The sequence below is a fragment of the Agelaius phoeniceus genome, chromosome W (genome assembly GCF_051311805.1).
Source record: "Agelaius phoeniceus isolate bAgePho1 chromosome W, bAgePho1.hap1, whole genome shotgun sequence".
Classification (NCBI taxonomy): Eukaryota; Metazoa; Chordata; class Aves; order Passeriformes; family Icteridae; genus Agelaius; species Agelaius phoeniceus.
In genome coordinates this window covers 6,980,879-6,992,708 of record NC_135301.1, presented here as the reverse complement: position 1 = coordinate 6,992,708, position 11,830 = coordinate 6,980,879, and the positions used below count along the sequence as shown (strand labels likewise).

Here is an 11,830-nt window from a genome sequence, read left to right as displayed (position 1 = left end):
TCGGCACTGGGCTTTCTAGTGTCCAGGTCTACCACAGCTGAAACATTTCAGGCTAGAGTCGCCTTTTCCTTGCTGTACCAGTGGTTTAAGGGCAACTGCCATCACTTCTGCTAGGTAAGTGACTTTTTCCCTCTGGAGTTCCCACCCTAGAACAAGCTTCTATCATGTCCACCAAGGTGGCAGTTCGAGGCAAGGTCTGCAAGATCCTCTTACAGGTAGAGTTTGCGTTATCCACTGTCAGTTGCATCCCCAGCATGCCTTTTACATCTGAAGACATTCCCGGAACTCGATCAATTGCATCTCTAAGGCGATCTAGGAAACTCATAAAAGTCTCTTTTGCCTCTTGCTTAATGGTTGTATAGGATGGTGGTGGAAGTCCCATGTCTGGGACAGCATGGAATGCTTCCCCTGCCAGCTTCTGAGACTGTTGCAAAAGTGCTGTATGTAAACGTGCCTGAGTTTGTGGGTCAGCAAAAGGCCCTTTCCCCAACATCGTGTCTGGGGTGGCAAACTGCCTAGGGTCCCCCTGAGGGAGCCTGAGATTTTCAACCACAGCAGCATCTACCCGCCTTTCCCAGTCTGCTTGTCACAGCAGTCTCTGTGTGGGTTTTAAAAAGGTTTCTGCCAGCTTTTTACAATCAAGCGGGGCCATTAAACCGCTAGTAAAAATGTGGTCCAGCAAGGTCTGCACGTATGGATTAGTTAGCCCATACTGCATTATGGCTTTCTGCCCCTCTCGGACGAGCTTCCACTCCAGCCCCACCCACTGATGTTGATTTGGGTTACTGGGGACAGAGATTACCGGAAGCACTTGTGGGATAATCTCACCCTCGCTGAGGGCTTCTCTGATAATACCTTGCCACCGCCGAGCTGGGTTACAATCATCGTCGGACACAGAACGGCTAGTAAATCTCCATTCAAGACTCTCTCTCCTTCATTTGGGGCTTCTCCCCTCCTTCCGCTGTTGCATAAGCTCCTGGTTGTCCTGTGGAGTGGGGGGATCTGACATTCTTCGCATTCCATGGTACCAGTTGAAATCTTGCTCCTGCCATACTCTCTCCCCTTCAGCTTCTTGCTCCACGCTGCTTCCTCCTCTCCTCCGCCCACCAATCTGTTTCATCATCATAAATCGTAGGGTGGGCAAACCTTCTATCAGGGCTACCTTCTTTGGAGAGCCGGGCTCGGCGATCCTTACTGCCCTTACAGTTTGGAGAATCGATAAGGCAATAAGCCAATCTCACAATCGATCCATCTCCCCTTCTTCCCATCGCCATCAGCAAAGATCTGGTCTTTTCTCTTTCCCCTATTTGTAGATATATTAAATCTCTGAGTTTAGCTACCTCTCTCTCCTGCCACCGGCATTCCTCCTCCTCAAAGCGGCACAAGCGTTCTGCATTTGTATACCCGCAGTATATATACATTGCATTTGAATGATGCATCTGAATATCTGCTGCAATGGCTAAGCAGCAGTGAGTCAGGCAGCAAAGGTGGTAACAGAAAATACTAGCCCCCCTGATGCTATTGTTAACTCCTCAGGGGACACCACAGGGCACCCGTGGGGTAGTGGGTAATCCCAGTGCCGGAGGAGGGAGCAGCGCATTCATGTCCATTTTCTCTGGTTCTGGTGCGGGTTGCGGAGCCAGAGTGGGCTGTAGCACTGTGTTGTTACTGTCTTAGACGGCCTGTGGAGCCTGTAACTCCGGCAGTGCAGAAGGTAGGGACAATATAATTGGTTCAATCCCCCCAAAAAAATTCTCACACAAATGCTGGGAAGGCCACTGTGGGGTCATCTGGCTCTAGGGCAGCTGCTGCCCCTGCTGCAGCTTTCTGCTTTTAACTGCTTTAGCACTGTTATCATTAACTTCCATGCTGTGCTAAGTCCCTTGGTTTCCTTTGACCAGTCACTTACGGCATCCCAGAAAGCAACTCCTAGCCTTTCTCACTCAGGGGTGTCAAATACGCTCTTGGGGGTGGCAAAAATCTTCTCTTCCTGTCCCCATCTCAATAGTCTTTTCAGGACCTCTGGGTCATAATTGCTCTCTTAGAGAGAATAAGCTGGAGGACAGTTAGCATGGCCTGCTCTTCTTTTGACAGTGCCTTTCCCATCCTACCAGCCCCCAATCGCTCACCTTTTCCGGTGTCCGCTGCAGCGTAAGTGTACTTTTCCCAGATCCATCCTCCGACTCCCCCCACCGCGGTCCCGCTGCAGCGGTCTCTGACCAGGGCCTCCTGCCTTTTCAGCTCAGCAGACCCCCTTCAGAATCCAAAGCGTCTGGTCTGCAGCATCACGTTGTCGGGTCACCAGCTTGCGGGAGATCAGGACTCCTGGACAACTAACCAATGTGATTAAGCAGAAGCCACTTTATTGTTTACATTATGTTCTAGTCATACATTCTAACACTACTGCACACGTCTCACGCATTCCTTGATTGGTGCCTCTATTTTGTCCACACGCTCTGCATGCACTTTTCAGGATATGTGATTGGTTACAATCCAGGTGCTTCACAGCCCTCCTTTATTTAGTTCTTGTGGTCTTGGCATTTTGTTTCTCAGCCTCTTCTTTCTTAATTTAGCACAATTTATGTTTTAGCAACCTTGTCGAATTCCAGAGGGCTCTGATAGGAATAACTAAAAGCAGTTTGGCTGGAGCACACTGTGTCCTAAACTGTGCAAATGCATTGCTACAGTTACTGTTTATTTTTCTTATTTCATTGCTGTTTTGTTTTTGTTTTTTTTTTCAAGTAAATGGTTCTTAACATGGAATCTCTGCTTTTAGTCTCCCTTTCACCGGAGGGGGGACAACGGGAGGGACACGAAGAGAGCAGTTTAAGTGGGGGTTAATTTTTCAGCTGTGTTTTTAAACCAGCACAGGTATGTAAATCAAAACTCAAACCATCAAGTTTAGAATCAGGATAAACAGTCTTTGTGACAGGCTTTCTATAAGCTGCTTCAGTGATTCCGTATAATTGGAACCCATGCCTAGGAACCAGAAGAATGCATATGAACCCTGAAAGGGAAGGAGTAGTGGTAGTGGTAGAAGCTACGACTCTTCCCATCAAAGGTTAATCATAAAAGTCGCATAAACAGAAATGTCTTTTCTCAAATATAAGAGATCCTAGGATAAACCTACTGTGGTCATCAGTTGGAGCTCTCTGACACATCATGAGGACTTTCTGATCTACACTTAAATTACTTTCTTCAAGGTAAAGCTTCAACCCTTGATGTAAACATGGAGTCTCTTGACTTTGGAAAAGGGCCATGTTTATTTAGTTCTGTTGTCAGTTGAGACAGGCTTTCCCAGATTTTTTTTGTGTTTTTTTTTTGTTCTGCTTTCAACAGTCCTGCAGTGATTGATAGGATGTTTATTACTTTTTACTGTATATTAAGCTCTTTCACAAAGTGGTTGAATATGCTAAACTCTGAAGGGGAATGCTAGGTGGTACCATTTCATAACCACACTTATATGTGATGTTTGAATTGACTATGCAGGTGCTGAAATTTTCACTTAATCAGTGTTTTACAAGGGACATTAGTATCCTTTTAATTAGTGTATGTTTCTGGAGTTCACTTAATGTTTGAAGCTGTTTCTCATTCTGACTTGCTGTTTGCAATTCAAGAAAGTAGGGAAGAGTTGATTAGCACTACTAAGCTATTGCATGAGATAAGGAAGTACAAGTAGCCTGCAATAAAAGAGTAAAACCAACCTCACTGAAAGTGAGATGATATGCATAAACTGAAAGATGGGTTTTTTTCATTAAATAAAATTTGTTTCCTTAGATTTGAACTTGTATGGACATAAGAAGCTTTAAAAAAAAAAAAAAAAAGGCACACGACATCAGTGTGCCAGAATCATGTTTGGAAATGAGCTGTTTTCACTTCCCATTTAGGCTTTCAGATGAGCATTCTATTTTTGAATTTAAAAATTGCAGCTGTAAGTTTAGCAATTCACTTTCTATTCCTGAAGCTCAAGGAAGCATATTTCAGATGCAAAAAAATGGTTCCTGTTGAAAGTCAATGATTTACAACATTTTATACATTACTTCCACTTTGTATTATTAACCTTGGTAATATGAGTTATCATTAAGTACTTTTGTGACCGAGAGAACAGTTATTCTATTACAGAACATAGAACAACTTGTTGAGGTTAATAGCTCTTTGCAATTTTTACTTTTTTTTAAAAAGAAAGACAGACCTTTAATTTTCCTTTGTCAAGTATACTGAGTATAGACATGTAAACCAGTTTTCTTTTGCATTGCCTATGTTTGTATGCATGTAAGTATCAATAATTTTTTCTTCAAAAGTCAAAGTTACTAGAGGACTTATTTCCTTCAAGTGGTCTGCTTAAAAAAATGAAAAAATTGTTTTATGAACAATTTCATTTTCTGAAGGTGATTAATTTCATCTATGAGGTTGCAAAAGTATACATTCAGTTCCTTTTAAACATATGAAGAAAAAATTATTTAATTTGAAAGACTGACCAGTGTGTAAAGTTCAGCAGCTGAGTGTGTATTTTCAGTAAGAGATCTTTAGTTTGGTACCACATTGCTATCATACTTTAAAAAAAAAGTATTTTTATTTAAAAAGTTTTGTTTACCAGAATTTTGATTAAGCATTTTGCAAACTTTAGTAGATGTAGTTAATATTGGTTGCAAATCAAGCCAAATCAGTTTCCTTCCCATGTCACAAGCTATCAGCCTATTTTGAGAATAATTAGCTTCTGACACAATCTCATTAGACACACCTCCCTTGATGAGCTTCCTGTTGGGGGGTTTTTTGGTTTTTTTTTTTTTTTTTTTTGACTGTTTTGGTTTGGGTTGTTTGTTTGTTTTTTTGTTGCAAGACTGGATAGTTGGGGAATTAGTTCTGTGATACACCAAGCATTTGTGTAAAGTTCATATTATCCCTGTTAAAGTAGGGCTAGAAAGAAACGTGAAACTATTTGCTCTTTAATACAGCAGTAGATATAATGTTGATTTAAAATTTTTACTAAAGAAATTGGTATGAAAATTGGATTGCCTTAACTGCAGAATTGCATAGATATGTTCAGGCACTGTTTATTCCTGTCACTATAGATGATGCAATATTTTTGAAAAGGGTAAATCGTGGAACATAGACCTTGACTTAGATATCAAGGCTAACTGCCATGTCCTCACAAATGTAACACTTCATAATTACTATGTAGATGTCTGGAATTATTGTTAATTCTTAAGGTTGAGGGGCGTGTGTCTGTGTGTGTTTGTTTAACTTGGCAATTCTATACCCATCTATCTGCCCATGTCCGCTTTTGGTTTACTGAAGCTTGTATTCTTATATTTCCTTCCTGCTGCCGTTGCATCCAGTCAAACTGAAGTGCAGCCACTAAAAATTAGTGGTGATCACTTTCATTTATTGTCCTGGTTTAGGGCAAATTTGGGAGAAACCCTCCAAAGGGGGCCCCTCCAGAAAGCAAACCCACACGGCCCCTCCCCCCAACTGGTTTGGGAAGGATTCCTCGTAGAGAAGTGGAAAGAACCTGGTTATTTAACAGGCAAAGCACCCCCCTCAGCACGCAAAATGAACAATACCGGATGACAGCACTCTTTCACTGCTCTGAAAGAGATGACAAATTCAGAAAGTCTCTCCTGGGAGTGGTCGCTCTGTTATTGGTCCCTCCGGCACTGGGGGTAGCTGCTGCAGGCCACAAGGTGCAAACTCTCAGTGTTTCCCAGGTCCCAGTCCGGAGCAGGCTCGAGTGGTTCCAAAAAAGGGAAAGAAAAACAGTCCAGGGAAAATTCGGATTGCCTAGCTAAACTAATTAACAAGCAGAAGCAAAAGCAAGAGCAAAGCAGGAGCAAAGCAGAAGCAAGAGCAAAGTGAAAGCAAGCGCAAAATAAAGCAAAAGTTGCATTATGTACTGCCCCGTCTCTGTGTCCTGCCAGTTGTGGGGGAGCAGGCTGATAACAAAACAAAACAAAACTTTGCTCTTCAGAGCCAGTCTTGAAGGCACAGAACATAATATCCAGCATAAACAGAACACATGAATGGGGATACAAGCATCATAATGTCACCCTAGGACATTTATTAATTTGTGCATTGCTTGAAGTAATTGTGGTCTCCAAGGCCTACTACATTATAAGTAACTAGAAATTACCCTATTCCTGATATGTTTTCAGTAACCACTCTTTGAGTAAATAACTATGATAGTAAGAAAAAAGCAAGTCTTTTAATAAAGGAGATCCAGATGGGGAGAATACTGAAAATCTTTGGTGATGTAGGAATATTTCCATGTGTTATGCATAGCTTCATTGTAAATTAATGCCATATAAATTGTTGGTGTGTTCTTGAATTATGTAGGCACTGGCTAAGCCTAATTTGTACGACTTTTTGCACTATTAGTGTGTCATGGCATACATTTATGGTAACTGATAAAAGAGCATAAAGGTCATAGGTATGTGGTGATGGATCTACAATGTGTAATATGAATAGTTGCCATTGATCCTATTGTCAAATATAGCAATATGTATATCAATAGTTGTTAAATAATTGTAAGAACTTTGGTGGTACTAGTGCATTTTGATATGTTTGTCTGTAATATGCATTTGTTATGACTTTTAATATTGTAAAAATATTGACTTGAAGGTAGAAATAAAGGATTGTGAATGATAATATGTAAAGATGAAATAGTTGTGGCTTAAGGATGACTATAATATTTCAACAAGTACAATATGGTCTGCAATAAAACATTTTTGTGAGGTTGTATTTTTTTAAAAATCAACTGGCACCTCAAATACAACTTAAAATATGTATATGAATATTTTGAAATTTAAATGTTTAATTTGCCCAGCTAACACAACATTCTGACATGTATTGCTACAAACACTTGTAGTTCTGAATCTTTTTCACTCCAGGCTATGTCTAGAGTGGCATTGGAATTGGCAGCCCCCAAAAGACCTTTCTAGTGTTTCAGAGCTCTGCTGTGAGTGAGGTAGCATGGACTTGAATATACCCTAAACTGGCTACAGTAACTCATGCCTTGGCCACATCCAGATGGATATGGTTTTGGCTTTATCAGTAAGTGTTTCAGAAGTGTAGATGGCCTGAGGAGCCAGTCAGTATTTGCTTCTGGGTTGACAGCTATAGAAAAGTTTTTACTAGGCTTTTTCCAGCACAGCAAGATGACTTTTGTAATGTGTCTGTATATTGGTAAGCTGGTTATGTCTATTTGTCTGCTTTTGCTCTCTTTTCATCTTAGGAATTTAAAGATCTCATGCTTATCAGTCTGGAGGTATGAACAGTTTTGCATAATTAAAAAAAAAAGGAATTTTAGTTAATAAACTGCAGTTGACAAACCAAACTTTTAATACACCTAAATTTGGAAAAAAATATCTGTTCCTGTGATTGGAGAATTTGTTGGTCTCTGTAGAAACTGTAGTGTGACCAGACCCATGTGTTGATCAAGCTCCTGTCACTGATTTAATTCTCCATTAGTGACAAAGATTGCCCAGGGTATTTGAGACTGAAAGTCACTTCCTATTAAGACCTGATTTTAGTTTCATGAGTATTGATCTAACAGATAATTTTGGATGCTGCTTTGTGTGGAGTGTCTTCCTCAGTTTTTCAGTTTATTTTGATGCCCTGTTTAGCTTTTAAGTCAAATCACAGGCACACTTTAGGGACCAAATTAAGTTTTACTGGCTAAACACTCTAATGTAAAAGGTAAACTGCACATTCTACAGATAACAGCCTGGGGGAGGAGGGGAGTACATTAAGGTAAATGTACCGAGGTAAGTCTAAGCTAAGTTGCTGAAATTAGGAGACTGCATACCCACAAAATGCACTTTTCCCAAACATCAGCTGAAGATTTCAGCCCTATTGATTTCTTTCCCTACCTACTTCAGTTCTGTTTATACATCTAAAAAGCCAAAGAAAAGGCTACTGCAATTCAGTGTCTTGGTGTCACAGAAAAAAGCCTGCCAAAAATGCAAATGAGAAAGTTTATGAAACTCTCTCTCTGAACTTTTTAAAAGCCAAATCAGATGACTATGAATGTACAGAATCCTTGGAAAAGGGTTCTCTGATTTGAGGATGTGGAAACTTGCTGATGATATAACAGATAATGATGATCTGGTAGCCAGTTACCCAGAATTTGCAAGGCTGGTGGTATAAGACATTCTAATTGGGGAGTGGGAGGGTTGGATTCTTACATGGGTGTGCTGTTAATTATTTTCATGTTAATGTAGTGGGAGGTTGAAAAGTTGGTATGCCTGAATCTGTAGTATATATGAAAAAGAAGCTAGGTTTAAATTGTGTAATTTTAAAAGCAATAAAACCCCCAAGAAGCTTTATTATGTTGGTGAGGATGGAGACAGTTATCGTTTGTCCATCTTCCTGTCTCCCCCAGTGAACTACTCATGTATGGTCTTAAGCAAAACTTTCTCCTACTTAAAGCATAGTAATTTGATATTTAATTGTGGTGTTCAATGATTTCTTTTTCGTTTGCTACAAGTGTTTTGCAGTCAGTTGCCATTACTGCTTGCTGGAAATTTCACCACATAGTATGAGTGCCACCTGAATGCCTTTAGCATGATATTGCATGTTCTCTTCATAAGAAATAATCTTATTGTAAATGATAAGACTTATAAGACAAATGGCTGGATGCTGTGTGTTGAAGGCACTGTTTGGGTTTGGGGGCTTGGGGTTTTTTTTAACTTTTGGGAATCCTGAGCAGAGGAGGGGTTTATGTGGGACTTCAGAATAAAGACCTAATAAAGTACTAGAAATAGTTTGTCTGTGTGTATACATAGGCTTGACAAAATAAGTTGGTCCCTCAGAATATTCTGGCAGTCTCTGAGGCCCCAGCTGATATGAAGGGCCTGTTGTGATGAGCTGTATTTGCCTTTATGTACAATTATTACCTTGGAACATTTAATTAAAGGCTTTGGATGAAAGAGAGAAGAAGAGGTACAGTATAGCAGTGAGCAAGGCCAGTGTTGAGTTAGCACAGCTTTAATTTTTATACAGATCTTATTATTTTTTTTTAAATTATGAATAGAGATAGGGATGAAGGAAATTTGACAAGGGAAGAAGGGAAAATATAACCACGTAAGGTGGCAAGCTTAGGTTTCTGTTTTATACTTGAAAGCAGATATAAAATTTCTCATGTGGTAGAGAATTCTAGTTTAAGTTTTGAAAAATGAGACATGTCCTTAAAATCTGTTTAATTCTTTTGGGTAACAATGTCAAGCATTTTGGTTTATATAACTGTCTGGTAGCCGTGATGTTTTAATCAGATCTTGAATGTTTTTAACTTGTCATTTAAGCCTTTCATAGTTTGTAGATGTCAAAACTTTTTTTTTTTACCTATTAATGGAGTGATATCTGGACTATAATTTAATTATAATTTATGTAATTGTTTTTCCTCTTTTGCTAGGAAACACTGCATTACATGACTGTGCAGAATCTGGAAGTTTAGAGATCATGAAGATGCTTCTCAAGTATTGTGCGAAGATGGAAAAGGATGGCTATGGAATGACTCCTCTCAGCCAGTGTGACAGGCCACACAAATATTGTGGACTTCCTGACCCAACATGAACAGACTAGTAAGATAGAATGTATAAATGCTCTGGAACTTCTAGGAGCAACATTTGTGGACAAAAAGAGAGATCTGCTTGGTGCTTTGAAATACTGGAAGCGAGCTATGGAAATGAGATACAATGATAGGATTAGTATCCTGAACAGACCTGTACTGGAGCAGTGGCTGGTGGAAAGTAAAACGCCCAGGCTAGATAAGTGTCCAGCCAACTTCCAGCCAGTAAGGCACTTCCCCAACACGAAGTCAGGGCCCGGTGCCTAGCGATGACAGGCTTTGGACGTGTGGCCGCAGTAGAAAACTCCGAAGTCACAGGATTAAATGAAGAGGCGACTCTCAGTTTCTTCAGGGAGGGTGGTTTTATTGGTAGGGAAACGTGGGGGTTCAGGTAGAAGGAGCTGAGAGCCCCGAGGCAGGGAAAGCCTCAGGTTTTACAGAGGGTGGGAGGGGTGAAAGATAGCAAATCAGAGAGGGATACATTAAGGATTGGCATAATCAGAGAACCCATCAAACACAGTTGTGGGAGGGACCCTGGCCCCTAACCCAATCACCCGACATCCTGGCCCGAACTTTCTAGAAAAAGAGGCAGGGGTGTCGAGTGACAGGCAGGCCGTCAGGGGTGGGGAACAAGAAAGATAACCAAGACAACTGGGGAGGGGTTTGGGGATTGACACAAACTGGTAACGGGGCAGGACCTTCTGAGAGAACAATGGGGGGAAAACTGAACAAACATAAAACACACCACAACACTGTACCACAAACACTAATTATGGCCTATGATTATGCTAAAGAAGTAAACAGCTTAGAAGAGCTAGAAAATCTTATTGCAGATCCTGATGAGATGAGAATGCAAGCACTATTAATTAGAGAACGCATTCTTGGTCCTTCTCACCCAGATACATCCTACTATATTAGGTACAGAGGTGCTGTCTATGCAGACTCTGGAAACTTTAAACGATGCATCAACTTATGGAAATATGCTTTGGACATGCAGCAGAGCAATCTAGATCCACTGAGCCCTATGACAGCCAGCAGTTTACTATCATTTGCTGAACTCTTCTCCTTCATGCTGCAGGACAAGGCAAAAGGCCTGCTAGGCGCTACTGTCACATTTGATGATCTAATGGGTATACTATGCAAAAGTGTTCTCGAAATAGAGCGGGCCATGAAACAAATCCAGTGTCCTCCTGATCCAATACAGCTAAACAAAGCACTTTCTATCATTTTGCATTTAATTTACTTGTTGGAAAAAGTACCTTGCACCTCAGAACAGGAGCATTTTAAGAAACAGACTATATATAGGTTTCTTAAGCTTCAGCCTAGAGGGAAGAATAACTTCAGTCCACTTCACCTTGCTGTTGACAAGAATACTACATGTGTGGGTCGCTACCCAGTTTGTAAATTCCCCTCTCTACAAGTTACTGTTATCTTGGTGGAATGTGGTGCTAATATAAATGTCAGAGACTGATAACAACAGTCCTTTACATATTGCTGCACTGAACAACCATCCAGGCATCATGAATTTTCTTATCAAGTCAGGTTCACACTTTGATGCCACAAACTTGCATAAACAAACTGGATCCCCTCCCTTGACCCAGGAATGCAAAAGCACAAAAGTATCTGAAATTAGTAATCAGGATCCAAGACTGAAAAGAAATCTTCAAGGAAAGCCAGAGGGTAAAAAGGATGAGGTAAAAGAAAAGAGGAGAAATACAGAGAAAAAAAAAAAGCCAAGGAGGAACATAAAATATACATTGGTGCCTGTGATTGTTCTTTCCTAGGTGTAGGACTTGGCACTTCCCCTTGTGTAACTGCATGAGGTCCCTGTCAGCTCATGGCTACAGCCTGGTGCGGTCTCTCTGGATGCCAGCTTGGCCCTCTGGCGTATTGACCACTCTTCCCAGTTTTGTGTCATCAGCAAACTTGATGAGGGTACATTCTGGCCCACCATCTAGATCATTAATGAACATGTTAAATGGGATTTGACACAGTATTGACCCCTGGGGCACACCACTATTGAGACAGAGTAGAAATTCTCCAGAATAGAAATCCATTTTGATTTAGGTTAAATGTACATCTTTGAGTTAAGTCTGTAGTTTGAAAACATTTAGTCTGACTGCCTGTTCTCGTAAAAAGCCTAGGCTCAGAGCAACTGCTTCAGTGAAGGATAGAGATAAGGCGGGGGGAGACAGAGAGAGACAGAGACTGCTGTGAGAGCAGGTCAACCTGACCTAAGAATTCTTTCTGATAAAGAAGAACTAG

General features: G+C 40.8%; 1 pseudogene; it reads left to right on the top strand.

The window, feature by feature from the left end:
- The first annotated feature begins 7,753 nt into the window (after window positions 1-7,753).
- Window positions 7,754-11,156, top strand: LOC129133625 (protein fem-1 homolog C pseudogene; annotated as a pseudogene).
- The last annotated feature ends 674 nt before the right edge of the window (window positions 11,157-11,830 follow it).